Consider the following 18969-nt stretch of genomic DNA (forward strand, 5'->3'; position numbering starts at 1 on the left):
CACCTGCCTCACTGTGCCTGACAAAAAACCAAGCCTTGACTGCCTCTCCTGGGGCACCTATGTCAGGCTGACCCCTTTCCTGAAGCATACCCGCAAGCCTGGGGTAAGCGCTGCCACCACCCAGGGTCTAGTCTTTGTTTGGACCCTGTAACCCCTTGGGTACACCGACCTTGTAGACCTTGAGAGTGCTTGACTCTGCAAAATCTTGGGGTTCTTCCTTTAACCTGAAGCATGGAAAGTAACCTCCCTTAGTCAGCCAAGCAAAGGGAGCATAAAGGTGTGCCCAATCCCTCTCAAGCACGTACCACAAAGCTTGCTATAGTGCAGGGATTTTCAACCTTTTTTTGGTTGAAAATCCCAGTGGCCAGTCAACAAGTGGGCAGGGGGGTATACCCCAGTGGCAGGTCAATGAGAAGGGAAGGGAGGGGTCCCCTGGCGTGGCATGCAGCAGCAAACCTAGAGGTGCCGGTGGCCTCTCCATACTGCTACTGCATACCCCCTGGGGCCTTCCAAAGTACCTCCAGGGGTATGCATACCCCCTGGGGCCTTCCAAAGTACCTCCAGGGGTATGCATACCCCCAGCTGAAAACCCCTGCTTTAGTGTATAGCTTTATTGGGTAAAAAGGGTAGGTTTGGGGAGTGGTACAAGTCAGACAAGTATCAAAAGAATTATCCTAAGCAAACAGAGAGGCTTGGTAGCCCTTGATACACAACTAGAGTACATTAATCTAAGTTCCTAGTTAACTTTCTGGTAAGTTATTCACTTCCTCATCCTGAGTACGAGAGAGAGAGCTGCGGAGGTCCACACTTCTGTGCATGATTTCTAAAATGTCCAACCTCCTTCTTCCTGGAGGGGACCTCTTAAATAGCCTTCTGACCTCATCACCTGTACCCAGTCAGGGATAGGTGTCATTTGATGCCAGCCAATCAATTTGAAAAACATCACAGTTACCTACTGGAGTTACATGGGCTTAAGTCCCCGCCCCTAGGTCATGAGGTCAGAGCTCCAAACAATAGTCAGTCACGTATGCAGTAACCCAGGGCAACTAGGTTGACAGACATATGAGAGGAAAAAGAAAGAGGAAAGAAAAAAACAAAACAAAAGAGGAGGCCAGGAATGGAGTTCTTTCACAGTGTCTGCATGTGCAATGAGGGAGGGACAGAGTGTGTGTGTGTGCGCGCATGTGAGCATGCGTGCATATGCATGCGTGCAATGAGGGAGGGACAGAATGTGTACGTGTTGGTGCATGTGCAATGAAGGAGGGACAGAATGCATGTGGGTGCACACAATGAGGGTGGGACAGAGTGAGTGAGTGAGTGTGTGTGTGCGCGCGCGCGCAATGAGGGTGGGACAGAGTGGGCGTGTGTGCACAATTAGGGAGGGACATAGTGTCTGTGCTCAATGAGGCAAAGACAGTGTGTGTACGCACACAATGAGGCAAGGACAGTGTGTGTACACACCACAGCCACCCTCCTCCACACACACAGCCCCCACAAACCCCATACTCACGCACACCCCACGTATCCACACCCCCCCATGCTCCTTCACCCCACAGCTCCCCACAAACCTGTACCCACTCCACCATACCCCCCACTCCTTCCACAATATAAGAGTAAAACTTCATTTTAAGCTATTGTGCAATCACCTCTATGTACACCACACAAACACATGTAAATCAAGATAAAAATATATTTTGAAATCAAATTAACGAATATTGTAGTAGATGTTGATTTTTAGAATATAATTTGGTATTTTTCTGGTTCCGAGAGGGCAAAACCCCTTGCTGAAAAAAGTACTTCCCAAGGCAAAGGGAGGGACTTCTGGTAGCAAAGGTCAGGGGTTAGGGGATGGGACTTCTAGTCACAAAATGGCGGCCGGGGGCAGGGCACCTGTCAAAGAGGCGGAGTTACACATGCGGCCCTCAACAACTTGCCAAAACTCGATAAGCAGCCCTCCACCCGAAGTAATTGCCCACTCCTGCCTTAGTGCTATCAAAATATGAAAAATACAGCTCTCAAGCACTACAATAAGATCAGGCCCCTTTTCTCCTTCCAGGCACCAACATGCCACTTAAGAAGAAGTATAATTTCTACAAAACCCTCCATCTCGTGTTAAAATATGGAGGTCTGAGTGAAGAACATCACACAACAGCCTGACTAATCTGCATGTTATATTTTGGTCACTGGGGATATAGACACCAGCTCAGTCACTGCTGCTTCTAACCAGAGGTATAGTGGTCAATGTTAAGGATACCATATATAGGCCTGTATTCTCCTTTTAAAGCACAGGAAGTACCTTGAAACCTGAAAACACCATCTGGGTTTTAAGTGCACCCAGGTTCCTTAGAAGTTGAAATACATATAATATTCAACAGACAGAGGTAGAAAATGAAGCAACTCAACCACAGTGTAAGTCCTATCTTCGAAAAATAAAGCCACAAACTGTACCAATGACTACACAGCTTCTTTCATCCTCCAACTCTGTTCTCAAAATCAGTGCACTGATATATGCAGACAACCAGAATGGCATGTCAGAGGCATGACAAGCAATACAAATAAGGAATTAAACCACGCATACACAGAACGATCATATGATCTGTAAGTTTGGAAAGAAAAGCTCATTACTGGGATCTCATATACGTTAGTTAAAGCATTTACAATAAGGAAGACATTCTCCCACACACTACCATGCTCTCCCAGAAGCAAAGGTTATCACCCTGGTTCTTTAAACGGAAGGAAACAGGCAAAATCTCTTGAGAAAATGATCCAGCCTGTTCACTGTTGCAGAAAGAGGTCAATAATATTGGCCATGAAAGTTTATTAGGAAGCAACAGAGGAAGCATTTGTAGGTAGGCAATACCTGCATCAGAAGAATCAACCCAGTGAGCCTCTGTTGTCTATCTGCAATTTTCAACTTAAAAACAAGCTGTGCATGTCACCTTCAATCTGCAGTTCACCACTGCACATTTGAAAAAAAATTAAGCAGTAGTTCTATTTCTGATACTTACAAACTGCCTTAAGCTGTCAGTTTAATCCTCCTCCCAGCTGGAGACCAGCTATTAGGAAAACATTTCCTCCTCTGCATCCATCTCTCTCAGGCAGGTCTAGTTAGAAGGATGACATCATCGCTCCAGACATGCACCTGATTCTCAGGAAACTGCCCCTCCTCCAGCAGGCAGGTCATTGTTTTTTTTAAAGCAACAGCCAGAGCCTGTCCGCCCTTCCCTTTCTGTTCCCAGCACTGCGGAATGTGATCCCTGTAATTGGTCTATTTGTGAGTTTTCCCATGCTCAGAACCAGAACAGAAAACCTCCCTTAGAGGAGCCACAACAAAATTCATTTTCAGCTACAATGCCGGTTAATTATCTAGTGCTGCATGCCAAAGGATGCACTAAAGACAGCAGTTTGTTCCAATCTTTTCTGCTCCAGATTCTGAGATGGAAAAAGTTTTCTTTTTTGGTTTTCCAACTCTCTTAATTAAGCTCCATTTGCTCTTTTATCCACCTCTATTGCTTTCACCCTTTCTGTTCTATTCCTCACAATGTCTGTCTGGGAGCTTACTTAAAAGCATTTGCATATTTCAGATCCTAAATACCTTTAGTGAATATTGCTGGCAGGATGAATTCTTCCACTCAACCCCAGATCCAATGCAACCTGCCGGAAAATTTGAAGTGGACACATGACATTTTGCATGGACAGTGATAAAAGTAGGGGTCTTCACACTTGATGCAGTGCTTATGAAGGGATGGAGGAGGTGGTAAAGTAATGCAACTGAGAGGCTGAAAGTTTCTTAATATATCTTATGCACAAGGATCCTGGTTTGCTCTGATTAAACCCCCCCAAATCCCTGTTTTCCTGCAATTCAAATGAAACACCACTACACACACCTCTCTCTCTCTGTCTACTGGGGGGGAGGCAAACAGCCACAGCGCAAAGCCACAGCAGCCGCAAAAAGTACTAGTGCCCTTGGCAGGGCCTGTACAGCACTACAGGGCCCCACAAAGTACGGGTCCTGGGGCAGTTGCCCCAATTCACACCCCCAAGGGACAGCTCTGTATATAGGTATCAGCTGAACTCAATGTTTTATTGATATATTTAGAATTTTAAGGCAATTTGGAAGCCTACCAGTGCATCAATCATTATTCATAGATTTCAAAGACATTAGGGCTGGAAGGGACCTTGCAAGATCATCTGATCCAGGTCCCTGCCGAAGGGCAGGAAGTCCACTGGGGTCAGAGGACCCCAACAAGATAATCATCCAAGCACATCTTGAATGTGTCCAGAGTTGGAGTTTGCACCACTTCTGGGGGAGTCTATTCCAGACTCTGGAGACTCAGACAGTAAAGAAGTTCTTCCTTATGTCCAGTCTAAAATGGTCTTCCAGCAGTTTGTCTTCCACCTCATTTTCCCTGGGGGAGCCCTGATGAACAGATGTTCTCCCAGGTCCTGATAAACACACCTGATATAGGCTGCCACCAAGTCTCTCCCCTGAGCCTATGCTTAGCTAAGCTGAAGAGTCTCATGCATCTCAGCCTTTCTTCATATGGCCTGCTCTCTTGACCTCTGATCATGTGTGTGGCTCTCCTGGACTCTCTCTCGAGCTTTTCCACATCCTTTTTAAAGTGTGGAGTCCAGAACTGGATACAGTACTCCACCTGCAGCCTCACCAAAGCCAAATAAAGCAGGAGAATGACATCTTGGGTCTTGTTTGAGATACATCAGTAAATGCAAGCCAGGGTTTTATTTGCTTTCCCGGCTGTGGCGCCACATTGGTGGTGCACAGTCATCTTGTGGTCAATCATGACCCCCAAGTCTCTTTCAGACATAGTGCTAGCAAGTGAAGCACTGACGAGCCTATAGGCATAAGGGGGGTTTTCCTCCTAAGGTGGAGCACCTTCCATTTTGCTATGTTGAAGGTCATCGTGTTTGTATCTGCCCACCTTGCAAGCCTATCCAGGTCAGCCTGAATCTCCAGCCTATTCTCCAGTGTGTCTGAGCTTCCCCACAGTTTGGTATCATCCATGAACTTAACCAGTTTGTTTCCAACACCCGAATCCAGGTCATTAATGAATATATTAAAGAGTACTGGTCTGAGTACTGATCCCTGAGGAATGCTACTGGTCACTATATGCCATGCTGACCTGGTTCCAACAACAGTCACTCTCTGGGTCTGACCACGGAGCCAGTTCCCGAGCCATCAGACTGTTGTTGAGGCAGCAGTTCCCCAGTTTTGCCATGAGGACATCGAGTTATGGGGAATCATGGTCACACCTGAAGGTAGGCTACAGATACAGGCGAGCCTAGACAGGCTAGCAAGTCGAGCGAATCAGAACCAGATGAAGGTAACATCAAGAAATGTAAAGTGCTCCACCTGGGGACAAGCAATCGCCTACACATTTACAGACTTGGCAGTGCGCCAAACTGACCAGCACCACAAATGAAAAGGACCTGAGGGTAATAACTGACCACAGTGAATGTGAGCTGGCCGTGTGACACAGTAGCCAGCAGGGCAAATAATACTCTGGCATGCATCAATTGATGCATCTCTAGAAAAACCAAGGAAGTGATTCTTCTGCTCTACTCAGCATTGGCAAGACCGCTTCTGAAGTAGTGCATCTAGTTCTGGGCGCCACACTTTAACAAGGACATGGCTAAGCTAGAGAGAGTCCAGAGAAGGACCACCTGTATGATCAGAGACTTGCACAGCATATCATACAAGCAAAGGTTGAGGGACCTGGAACTCTTGAGTCTGAAAAAGAGGAGGCTGAGGGGGGACTTGGTAGCAACTTACTACTACATCAGGGAAGCACATCTACAGCTTGATGAACAACTATTCACCAGGGCACCATTGGGGAAAACCAGGAACAATGGCCACAAACTCCTAGAAGACCATTTCTGGCTCAACGTTAGGAAAAACTTCTTCACAGTTAGGGTGTCCAGACTGTGGAATAAGCTCCCTCCAGAGGTGGTGCAATCATCTACCCTGGAAATTTTCAAGAGGAGACTGAACAGTCATCTTTCTGGGGTCACCTGACCCCAGTTGTCTTTCCTGCCTGGTGCGGGGGGATGGACCCAATGATCTTCCGAGGTCCTTTCCAGCCTTACAATCTAAATCACAGAAGGCGATCATCAGGCTGTAACCATTTATTGTAATAAAATACATTCTAAACACCTATATATTTTGGCACATGATTTTGATTTACAATGCAAAACCAGAGCTCCCCCTGCCCTCTTCACTCACCAGGATGCACATCCAGCTGCAGCTTTCCCCACTCCTGCTACTCTGTGGTGCAAAGCTGCTCTGATATGCTAATGCCCTGCCCCTGCCCATGTCGGTACCTCCCCCAACCTTCAGCCCCCACAGCCCCGCTAGTGCCCTTCACTACTAAACAACAGCCCTACCAGTGCCCCCCACTCCCAGGCCCCCAGTGTATGAGGAAGAAGGTAGATGTTTGGGCACAGGCCATGCACTATGGGAAGTACATGTCCCCCCCAGATTTCTGCAGCCTGAGCAGACCAGCTCCAGGCAAGAGATCTCTCCATGGTCCAGTGGGTGAGACGCAACACGAGAGAGAGTGCCATGACACCATGGCAAGGTGCAGCAGTGCATAGCTGTGCCACCACTGCTGCTAGACAGGCAGGGGGCACCCCACTGTCCATTGGGCTGCAGAGGCGGCTCCTGCCTGGAGCCGGTCTGGCCCAGCTGCAGCCCCACACGCCATTGTGGGCACAAACATGGGAGGATGTGACCCCTGACATCAACTGTGCCCTTCTGCCCCCCAAAATGGGACCTGTGCACCCCCCCCCCACCCCATCCCATAAACTTATTTGGAGGGAGCTGTAGGATCTGCTCTCCAACACTGCCTGGCTGCCACATGTACGTGTGTGCACCATGAATGACACATGCCCCTGGCAACTGGGGAGGCACAGCAGCTGGAGGGGCACAGCGGCAGCAGTAAGTGGGAACTCTTGCAGGTGCCACCAGTGCTGTCAGTGGCAGGAGGGGGGTAGGGGGAGGTGGTGGCAAGTGGTGAGTCCCACAGGCCTTGTAGTAGGGGGCGCACCACCACACACAGGGGTTGCACGTACACCTCCTACTCATCACCCCTAGTGTGCACGCACACGTGAGCGTTAAGCCCCCCATGTCCTGCTCTCCCCAGCCCCAAGCAGGCTGGAACTCTGCCTGTTTCCTGCTTTTTTCTCCTTTGAAGAAGAAAATCTACATTTTTCTGCAGCAAACAAAAAACCTTGCTTATGAGCCTTACTTAGAGTGGACACTTCCTAAAGCTCTCCCCAGAGAGTTAATAACTGATCAGTGTCAGTCTTAACTTTGGGAACTCCAGTGCAGACTAATTACTGTTTGGATTTATAACATCATGTTTTTTTACAAGTGTCCTGAGCTAGATGACATGCCACAATCCTAAATCTTCACTACTTACAGAAGGGCTCCTAACATTCATCTCAGTGGTGAGACAGAACCAGAGCTGGAAGCAAGGGTCTTTAAGATACCCAGGGCCTAAACCAGGAGTGATTTAGCAGCCAGGATGTCCAGGTTGGAATATAAGAACTACCCTCACAGTCCAGGTCAATCCAGTCCTTCACCCTGTCAAGATACTGGGTTCCCTGCAGTTTTCTGACATGGGGCATTTTGGAACAAACAGGACCTTGTAGAGAAGTTTAGTCCCCCAGTTACAATGACTTCATTCAGTGATACTGTTTGGATACATAATTTGGGAGGCAATTTAGAAATATAATATACTGATATGAATTATACACATACTTCAAATAGAATTACAGGAAATTGCCATCTCAATTTTTAATAGAAACACTGCTACAGAAAGATTGAATTTGTGAAGTTGTGGCATATCAAGTACTCATTGTTTCCAAAAAGCGGTGACCCCTAATACACTGATTCTCTACCAGTGGGCTGCAGTAGTGCTGCAAGGGCAGATATGCACAAAGGAGAGGGGTGGGTTGGCATCCCACTGGCCCCACCCACAGCCATGTTATCTGACTCATGTCACTTCACCTGCACCTCCCTCAGTTGCTCCGTGTGCAAAATGGGGATAGCAATAATGATCTTCTTTTGTATAATACTTCCTTTATAAGATTAAGGGCTAGAGATTGTTTTACTTTGTTATTGTAATGCTTTTTCAAAGTTTAACAGTAATCTCTCATCCAAACTGAGAAGTCAAAAATAGATAGGAGCAGCAGCTGCCAAGTTAAGGGTTGCAAACCCCATTTCCATTCAGGAGCTTACCTGTTCAGCCTCCACAAGAGAAGGCTGAGAGGGATCTAGTGGCTGTTTACAAACTAGTCGGGGGGGGGGGGGGGGGGGGGGGGGGAGACCAGCAGGCATTGGGAGAGTCCCTGTTTCCCTGAGCACTACCAGGAGTGACAAGAAATAACGGTCACAAGCTGGCAGAGGGTAGATTCAGGCTAGATATAAAGGAGGCACTACTTCACTGTCAGGGCAGCTAGGATCTGGAACCAACTTCCAAGAGTAGTGGTGCTGGCTCCTACCTTGGGGGCCTTTAAAGGAGGCTGGATGAACACGTTGCCAAGGTCATTCAACCCCAGTACTCTTTCCTGCCATGGCGGGGGGGGGGGGGGGGGGTCGGACTTGATGATCTGCTCAGGTCCCTTCTGTCCCTACCAACTATGAAACTCCCCAGTTTCCTTTACCTTTTCACCTAACGTTACTTTTTCCTCAGTAATTTTATTCTAGACAAGTTTTTTTGGTTGGGACACACAAAATAGTGAACAAAATTAATTACACTACCAACAGGGCCAGCCTTCAAAATTTATTATTTTTCTTAAACTGCATAATTCAGAGTAGGAAATAAGATAATGTTTTGGCCTGTGTCATTGTTACAGTACAAACTGTGTCCTAAAACCAGCCTCTACAATCCTTCAGTGATTGGTTTAATTGTTTTCATCCTTCCTTAGCTGGAACTTCAGAGTTCTGCCACTCGGTCAAACTCAATCACTCACTCAAGCCCTGCAATTTTCTGACCATTGACAGACCCCAACTGTAACTGACACCTTAAAAACCACACACACAGCTTCCCTCCAGGTGCCTATGCCCAACAAATGATTAAAATTATGCCTTTAAATAACCACATTGTTTATTCAACCAAATGTTTGTGTCAAGCTGGGAAGAAGGTTAAAATAAAAGCCTGTGTAATTGATCTTACCTAAACTTTACTCTTTCCTTTCAAGTTGCACTTTATCCACATGTCCATCCCTAAATCTACGTTGGGAGGAACAGAACAACTTGTAGGAGTTCCTGCAGCTTTCAGTATCTTCATCAGCAGCTTTTCTCTGGGAGGTGCTAACCTCCTCACTCCTGTCCCTTTTAAAAGGAATGCGTTTTGCATTTTTTCTATTCCACCATTAATGTTTCTAATGCGAGCAGTTGGCATAATCTGCTTCTTTAGGTAGCCAGGAAGATGCTCCATATTTATAAATATTTATTTAAACAATTATACACATACACACACTATACATTTACTCAGCTATTTAACAGTAAATACGTATTACATTAGAAAGTGGTGAATAATGCATTATTTATTTACAGTGTGGGAACTAATTTTTGTATCCATGATGCGTCAGGCTCCATTTGGATAGAAACTGAAACTCAGTGCACAAAGACAACATTCAAAATCTGTTTATTTGTTAAATAAAGTTAACTTGAAATATACTGGATTTATAGAAGAAAAAGATGTTCAAACAGTTTTGCCAAAAAACTAACAAATCTAAACAGAGTGCATACTTTAAACTAAGCTCCTTGGTTTTTGTCATGATTTTCTTAATCAAGAATTTATGACTCTCATTCATTTTAAGGCTCTCATATAGTCTTTATTCATAGATTGGAAGCGGAAAACACGGTTCTGTTCTTCTTCACTTCTCAATCAGTTTTTCAACTGTGAAAAAGTTAACCATTGAACTGAACTGGAAGAATAGACAGAAATGAAGGAAATATTTTCCTTTTACCAACTGTCAAAAGCTACATTAGCATTTCAACAAATTCTAAATTCTAGTTGCTTAACAAATAACTTCCATCAGTTCAGTGGTTTGATTTTCTTTAAAACTTTGGCTTTAAAACTATGCATTCATTTAAAACAAATTATATTCTATTTATACATGAACTAAGCTGTCATATTTTCAAATTCAATTTTAAATAGGTTTATTTTAACATACATTGCACTGGATTGTATTTCAGCCAAAATCAGAAATTGGATTTTTTTTTCCATTTGTTTAATATTTGTATCCACCCTGTTCAGTGTCTTATTGATCACTAGGCTCTCAGCATTGGTAAGAGAGCTGTGTAATCTGCTGGAACCTGGAAGTTACCTCTGACTGCTCAGCTATTGTCTTTCCCTATTCTCAGCCTTGTTACTTCCCTAGGTTATTGCACTGCCTTCAACCTCATTTCCTGCACAGCCCATTAGTAAACTGGACCAATAAATGTATGCATTCTAGTAAACCAATATAGTTATGCATTCACTCTGTTGATAGCCAAGTCACACACTCATGAATCTTATTACGGTTCAACCCCATGTTCTTCACAGTGTCGGGCACCATTATATTTAATCTTTGTTCTAGTTTCTTGTTCTAACTACATATGAATAGGTATACTTTTTAACAAAAAGCAGAGAAACTCAAAGCCTAAATAAAATGTCCTTTGAACAATGAACATTGAACACAAGTCCTTGAACAACAGCTCACAAGTTTTTAATATAGGATTCTTTTGATCTTGCACAAGTAGATCTAATAAGTTTATTGCAAGGAAAATGAGAGCTCAAAATCCACTTTAGGTTGAAAGTGAAAATAAACATAAATTGGTCTCATTGTTCCCATCTGTACACATCATAAAACTCATATACAAATTGGTGTGAATATCAACAGAGTTGCATCAGATTAATAGCAGCCTTCTGCTCAAGGAAGAGGAGACTCCTAGATTATCAAGAATATTATGAGACTCCTAGATTATCAAGAATATTATAATCAGAACTGATTAGCCATTTTGCTTTTTGGAAATGCTCCAACTTATAAAGGTATGCTCAGTATAGTAATGGGCCTTCCTTTGCTGCCATTCCTATATTTATTTATTTTATTATAATGATTGAGGCTTCCAAATTGTTTTATAATAGTAAATATATCAATAAAACATTGTGTTCAACTACCTACCTATATATTATATAAAACACACACTGACATATGCACACATATGTATACACATACATATTAGGGTTGTGCGAAATTTCAGCAGCCGTTTCATTTCGGAGCTGTTTTGGGCCGATTCAGCACCTGAAACACTGAATCTGAATCAAAATGAAAAGCTTGAAGAAGAAACTAAGCAAAAGGCTTCAAAAAGTTTAGAAAACATTTCAGAGAATTTTGGCATTTCAGAGCCAGACTAGCAGGGGAACAAAAACTAAGAAGAGGGAGGGGAGGACTGCTCTGATATTGACATCTAACTCCCAGTTCAATTTCCCAGCTGGCTTCCCTCAGCTCTCCAATCATTTTCCCAGCTCTTCCTGGCGGGGGGGGGGGGGGCGGGCAGGCAGGCCCCCAATTTGTGTGCAGGATTTCAGCAGGCCACTGCTGCAGTGGGAGCCTGCTGAAACCTGGCACGCATATCGAGGGGCCCATGCCCCCTGGGAAAAGCTGGGAGAATGATCCGCGAGCTGGGGAATTGAACTGGGGGCTGAAGAATCCCTGCCATGCAACCTGTCTCCACAGGCCTGGTCCTCTCACACACCAAAGAATGTGTCAATGTTGGTGGCAATGTCCTCCTCAGCTGTTTGGGGGAAGGGGGAGCCAGGGAGGAATGGGTAGCACGGTCACAGGTAGGCCTCCCAGTGGCAGAGGAGGTTGCAGGGCAGGGTGAGCTTGCCCTACACACCAAAGTTCAAGGTCCCATTCCCAGTTTGCAAGTGCACCTGGGGCACGATGGCGATCATCAGCAGTGGGGAGTAGTGGGTCGGGCACCCCTCTGTCTGTGGAAACAGCTCCTCACAGCACACTCAGGACACTCAGCAGGGGCATGCTCAGGGCGCAATGCTGACACAGGGGGAGGACGGGCTGGCCCTAGGACACCTCTCCAAAGACGCCCCCTGGGAGGAGGGTGGGGGCACCAGCAACTGCACATCCTAGTCGGTTGGGAGCCTCTTGCCACCCATGCCTGGGCACTGTGGGTTTGGCAGCAGCACAGGAGACAGGCTGGCCTGCAGTAGAAGTCAGGGGGAAGGGGCTCTAGCGCTTCAGCAGCAGCTGCTACCAGGAGCTAGGCCTGTCCCAGCCTAGGAACGAAGTAGGGAAGGCATGTGCCCTGCAGCCAGCACCCAGCCACCTACCTACCCCTGGGGAGCGAGCAAGGACAGAGCTGTAGCCAGTGGTCGCCTAGGCCAGGCCCTGCCCAGCTGACTTAACATGGTCCGCAGCATCTGTGCACACGTGACCCCCAATGAGGCTAGGCAGTTTACAGTCCCCAGTACAGAGAATCTTATCTCAGAAATGTTGCAAACTCTCACAAACAACCTCTTTCTCCTGGCTCTGCAGGCCCTTCAGCTGCATGGGAGGGAAATGTACCAGTTAGCAGCCAGGATATTCCACCAGGGTCACCATCAGCCTTGGCTAGGGCCGATTCAGCACCTGATGGGCCTGTTGGACAGGCCGGTCATGGTGGCCGAGGAGCACCTGGCAGACTCGCAGGCTTGTTGGGCACAGGACGTTGCCTGCAAGGAGACAAGTGATCAGCATGAGAAAGCAAGGGACCAGGTGGAACAGGAGTTCCAGGAGAGGCTTCTGGCCCTGAAGGAGCAGCACATGCAGGCCCTGAAGCAGCAGGCTATCCTGGTGGCCAGGGCAGTGGAGGTGACGGACAAGGATCTGGTGTTAGCCTGTGGGGATTACCTGGTGGGGGAGGTGCTAGTACAAGGGAGGCTAGGGGACAATGATCACGAAATGATCCAGTTTGCTATTCAGAGAAAGGTGGGGAGGGTAACTAGCACAGCACAAATGCTTGACTTTAGGAAAGTCAACTTCGATGTGCTCAGGGCAGTAGTCAGGGAGGCACTCGGAGCCCAAGGGGTAGCTAGCATGGGGGTCCAGGGAAGGTGGTCTTTCCTCAAGGAGGCTATCCTTGGGATGCAGGACTCAATTCCTCTACGCAGGAAGGTGGGAAAAGGGTCCAAGAAACTTTCATGGCTGAGCACAGATATACAGGCTGGCCTGAGGGCAAAGAAAAAAAAGCATACTGGCAGTGGAAGCAGGGGGCAGGGACAAAGGAGGAGTACACCTCTCTGACCCGAGCTTGTAGGGATTTGGTAAGGAAGGTTAAAGCAGCACTGAAGCGTAGATTAGCTTCTGGGATTAAGGATAACAAAAAGTCTTTTTTCAAGTATATAGGTAGCAAGAAGTAGTCTCGGGGTAACATTGGACCCCTACAGGGCAGGTGAGTCGATGACAGATGCACAAGAGAAGGCAGAACTCCTCAACAAGTTCTTTGCCTCCGTGTTCCTGTCTGTTGACAATGGGGTGCTCTCAGGTGATAGCGTAGAGAGGCCCAGGAAGGATGCGAGTCCCCCGACTGTTAGTTCAGACCTAGTTAAGGATTATCTGGAGGGCTTAGATGTGTCCAAGTCAGCGGGCACGGACGACCTTCATCCGCGGGTGCTGAGGGAATTGGCTGGTGTCATCGCAGAGCCATTGGCACAGCTGTTCAAGGACTCCACCAGACTAAGAAAGAGGTATTTTTCTTTTTTTAAGTAATGCAGTTGTACTCAGTGGGTGCATTTACATGTGCAATTAATGCAATATAATAAACTCTGACAAAGATAACAGCAGAAAAAGCTGCATGTGCAGATGCTGCACCCAGGAGCATCGAGGATTGCAGCACTTCGAGCTGGGACAGAGCAGCTCCGGGCTGAAAGGGAGTGCAGGGGGTCTACCCCAGATCTTGGGTGGCAGAGGGGCTGGCCTGGGCACTAGGTTGCTAAAGTGTGGGGCTAGGTGGCAGGCAGCACCTGCACTTTAGCACCCTTGTACCCCAGCCAGCCCATCACTATCCAACACATGCAATTAAGTAGAGAAAATTACTCTGCCATAAGGTAGTACTGTCCCTGATGGTACTATCCCGTGGCAGGGTTCATTAATTTATTGCACCTTATACCAGCACACAAGTAGACTGATACTTTACTGAGGAACTAAGTAGCCAACTCTGCAGTAAAGTTCAGGTGTAGATGCACCTAGTATGAATGACTTTTTAGCCATTTTATTTCAGGGTTCAGCTTAGATGTAAAAAAGGGTGATCAGCCATCACCTGCAGTATCTGCAGCTTCAGAATCATATATAGTAATAATACCTCGGTTAACAAAGTAGATGCGTTCTGTGACATCACTATATTATCAGAAACTTCGTTATCAGAAGTAGAAATAACATAAGAGGTATAGAGATGCATTTCAGGACTTCAGAGAAGGGGGGTGGGGTGTAGTAAGAAAAAATAATTAAATACTCAGTTAAAGGCCTCCCACAGCCCCCTGGCCCTGCTCATACTTCTCACTCCCTCTGACAACCTTACTGGTGCCTCTCAACCACTAGCCCCGCCAGAGGGGCCCCCCAGATGCCAGGGCTATGGACCTGGGTCTGTAGCCCCCTACCCCCTGCTGTGGGCTTGGGCAGGGCAGCTCCCCACCACCACTTGCACTCCTGAGGGGCAGGGGAGATTTGCGCCACCCCAGGTCTGTATGGGGAGCAGGCACAGGCCGCAAGCTTGGGCTCCTGCCTTGCTTGCCTGCCCTGGGACCTCTGCCACCCAGTGGGCATGACCCAGTGTGGCTGGGGATAGCAGGGCCACATGGTGATCTGCTCCCCCCTGCTGCCCTGGCAATGCGCCCTTTGTGCCTGCTGCAGCCCTGCACACAGTGCCTAAGAGAACGGCGCCACAAGGAACTCCCTGTAGGGAACACTGGTGCCCAGCTTGCCTCCCCTGTGACCCAGTGCTGCCGGGAGTAGAGGAGCCATGTGGAAAACCTCGCTGCTGCTCACCCCACAAGTTCCCTGAGGCGCTGTTCTCCGAGGCGCTGCAGGGAGTAGAGGAGCCGCGCAGGGATCTTCTCACCGCCACTCGCCCCACGCTGCCCCAGTGAAGCAACTCCTGCACACAGGGCTGCAATGTGGGGCTGCATTCCTCAAAGAGCGACAGGGCGAGCAGTCACCATCCCCTGCCACTCTGCTTCTCTCCCCCGGGTGCCTCTACAGTCCAGTGGTGGGCATGATCTTCCCAGCCACACCAGATCGTGCCCGCCAAACTACAGAGGCACCTGGAAGAGGGTAGCAGAGTGGCAGGGAATGCTGTTCCTCACAGCACCCTGCTTTCCTGCTCCGAATGACTCTGCAGCCTGGCACAGCTGGGAAAATGCAGGGCTGCGCGGAGAGGCTGTGAGCTGCATGCTGCAAGCAGTGGCAGCATCTGCAGGGGGCATGTTGCCTAGGTAGTGAGCACCTTCTCTGCGTGGCCCCACTCCTCCCAGCTATGCTAGATTGCACCCACTGGGCTGCAGAGGCACCTGGGGGAGGGAAGCAGAGTGGTAGGGAACAGCAGCTGCTTGCCCTGCTGCTCTTTGAACAGTGCAGTACCACACCACTCCCCTCACTGCAGCCCTGCACACAGGAGGCACACCACCAGGGTAGCATGATGCGAGCAGTAGCGAGCAGGATTTCTGCGTGGCCCCACTGTTCCCTGCTTCCCTGCCCCGAGGCACGACCCAGAGCAGCAATGCTGCGCTGGGATCTCTGCAGCACTGCTGAGAGCTCCGCGCTGCCCTGGCAACATGCCTCCTTCATGCTGAGCTGCAGTAAGGGCAGTGGCACCAGAGCTCGCAACCTGCCCCACATACAGCTACTCCTGCCCCACATACAGATCCAAGGGGTGCGAGTCCCCACTGCCCCTTGGAAGTGTTCATGGCAGGGGAGAGCTGGCCCTCCCCTGACAAGCCACCTAAGGCTCCATCCTGCTCCCTGCTGGAGCCCTGCAGCCACATACTGTGGCCCCGGGCCCCAAGCACCCCCCGGCTTTCATTTTATTCAGAACAAACATTTAATTGACGTGGCTCAATCATTACAATCAGGTTACACCCCGTGCAACAGAACAGATACTGCTGGAAGGCTTCTAGATGCAGCATGAGAGAAGGAAATTGAATAAATAAAAAAGGGGAATGAGAAGATTTATGGAGTTAAAAACTTGAAAGAGAGGGTAAAAATTTTTTAAAAAGCACAAGTAAAAACAAAAAAACCCAAAAATAAATGACCGTCATTTTAGAGAGTTAAGCAAGTAAGCTCCAATGACTTTCACCTAGCCATTTTAGAAAATTTTCCCCTAGCTGATCTAAAACAATTGGTTTAATTCACTAACCACAGTTCATACTTACAGTGTTAGAAGTTAAAACCAGTGTTTAATAAATTAGTCAGTGCTAAATTTGCACCATGTTTTGATAAACAAAAAAGTGTGGGTATCCAAAACATTACAGGTTTCATTTTTTTTTAATAGGTCTGAAGTGCTGTTTTTTGTGTTTAATTAACGTTTCCATTTTAACGCATCTTACTAAAGATATGAGCAAAAATTTAATCATCTAAGGGTGTTTGTACATGTGCTTGGGGGCGGGGGGGGGGTGCCATTTACAGCAGCTCCAAGAGGAGCCGCTCCAGGCACTTGAACTGGAGTGGCTCATCTCGTGCATCGGCATCCCTAGGCTTCAAAATGGCAGCAAGGGCGCTTCATCTAAAGCTTGAACAAGCTTTAGATAATGCGCCCCCACTGGTATACAAGACATGGGAGGCTGCTAGAATGCACTAATTATCATGCTCCAGCAGACTCAATTAATTGAGTCTGTACCAACACACTGTAGTTATAGCACATCGAAACAGCTTCCCTGCTTGTGCATAAGCACTCCTAATGAATAAGAAATGTATTTCGCTATTCTATAGTGCATATTAAAATGCATAATTTCCAGCAATTTATACGTTAAGCTATATACAGCTGGCTTGTGTACATACAAAACACAAGAACCAAATTTTACTGTACAAACTGTATTTTAGTTGTAAATCAACATGTTTTAATTGTTATATCAGCCAATGAAATATACTTCTGTAAAAAAACAAAAACATATACAGGCAGTCCTCCGACTTGCGACAGAATTGGTTCCTGAAAACCGCATCTTAAAGTTGGAAGGTTGTAAACTCAGAACCAATTTTCTCATAAGAAACAATGTTATAAATGGAGGATTGGTTCCTGAACCATGGCCCAATACCCTATTTTCACCAAAAAAAAACCTCAGAATTTTGTACTCGATCAATTATAGATGAGTAATATAGCTGCATTAATGTATTTATATTGTAAATAGCAATCATATTGATTTGGAAGGACTTCTCTGAGGTGACTTTGCTGGACTTTTTGAAAGGCTCTTGGTTGGACTTTTTGAAGGGTTCTTGGCTGGAGTCTTCTCAGGAGTCTTGTCTCCTTTCTTAAAAGAAAGCATCCAAGGAAGTTTGGACGGATGTTCTCCAGGGAGATGAGTGATGCAGCAAACTTGTTCGCTGGGTGTGGCATTGCATTGGATCAAGCATTCTAAGTCGAAACTGACATTAAAGTTGAAACAGTGTCAATTTAGTTGTAAGTGCGAAACATTGTAACTTGAAACGTTGCAAGTTGAGGACTGCCTGTATAGGAAAGTTGGCTTGCAGATTTAAATCAATCTAACCTGCTAGTGAGGGATGCTTCTGCTTTTAGGAGAGGTCTGGACTAGATGACTTCATGAGGTCCCTTCTAGCGCTACTTCCCTATGATTAGAGACCTATCAAAATCACGGTTTCACATTTTTCATGGCAAACCTCAAATCAGGCATCTTCCACAAAGAAGGTCTCCGCGATGTGGGATCACCTTAAAAAAACAACTACCCCCCCACCAAAAAAAATGAACCCAAAAAAAGAGACTTACCAGCAAGCAAAGAAAATACCAGGAAGCCCTGCAGCACATGGAGTGAGAGGGACCTATTGAGAGGCTGAATTTATGACTTAGGCTCATTACAGGTACCAGTCTGGGGCACGCTACAGCCCGAGGAGGATGAATAGCAAGAAGAAATCCACCAAGGCGGCAAATTACGTTTCAGTTCTGGACAGTGTAAAGCAGTATACTGCAGGGATCTTGCATGCAGATGGAGACAAATTGTTCTGTACTGCCTGCAGCATGACTGTCAAGGAAAAACAGTATAGATCAACTCTTAACTTCCTGTGTGCCTCAGATTCTAAAGGCACCTGCAGAGGCTGAAGGTCAGAACAAGAAACAAGCAACCATGAAAGCCAGTATGGCAAGGCTTCCACAGCAGCAAACGTTCTGCTAGAGAAAACTGATCATTCTAAGTCTGGGGCTATCAACTGTGGGTATGCGTGGGCAGAGCACCACTATGCACCATCCCATGCTGCTGCACAGGTGCTGTCCACCTGGCCGGGCACAAGGGAAGGTTGCATGTGGCGGCTGCCACCACTCCGCGTTTGACCACATACCACCCATCCCCGCTCCATGTCCAGCTGCTGGAGGTACACTGATCTGTGTCCAACTGCCAGGGGGACACTAATCCAAAAAGGCTGAAAGTCCCTGCCCTACTTTAAGGGGCCACCTGAACAAAGGTGTGCCAAATGCTGGATGTTCCCTATGCATGAACAAGCTTCACCAAGGCTAGCCCCCTGCAGTGATAGCTTCACTTGTACAGTCTGTTATTCAGTCCTGTAAACTACAAAGGACAGACCAATCCTAGATATTTAAAAAGAATGGCACTTAAAGGTCTCAGCCAGCATTCCATTGAGAGACACCTTCACTCACAGACTTAACAAAAGAAAGCTAGAGCAGTTTTCTACTTCAAGAAGAAATGGTTCCTTTGAGGAAACATGAAATATTGGGGATCGGGG

The 18969-nt window shown here is 47.0% G+C and overlaps 1 protein-coding gene across 7 annotated transcripts in view; it reads right to left on the reverse strand.

The window, feature by feature from the left end:
* Positions 1–18969, reverse strand: part of USP54 (ubiquitin specific peptidase 54) — a 208976-nt gene that overhangs the window by 157625 nt on the left and 32382 nt on the right. The window contains exon 1 of one of the 7 annotated variants that reach the window (XM_090057219.1): positions 3009–3028. The exons of the other annotated variants lie outside the window; for them this stretch is intronic. The gene's annotated coding sequence lies outside the window, so the exon portion shown is untranslated. Of the gene's footprint in view, positions 1–3008; positions 3029–18969 lie in introns of those variants that run through there. 7 annotated transcript variants of the gene reach the window in all.

Source organism: Crocodylus siamensis, chromosome 7 (genome assembly GCF_052110815.1).
Source record: "Crocodylus siamensis isolate JL-2025a chromosome 7, ASM5211081v1, whole genome shotgun sequence".
Lineage (NCBI taxonomy): Eukaryota > Metazoa > Chordata > Crocodylia > Crocodylidae > Crocodylus > Crocodylus siamensis.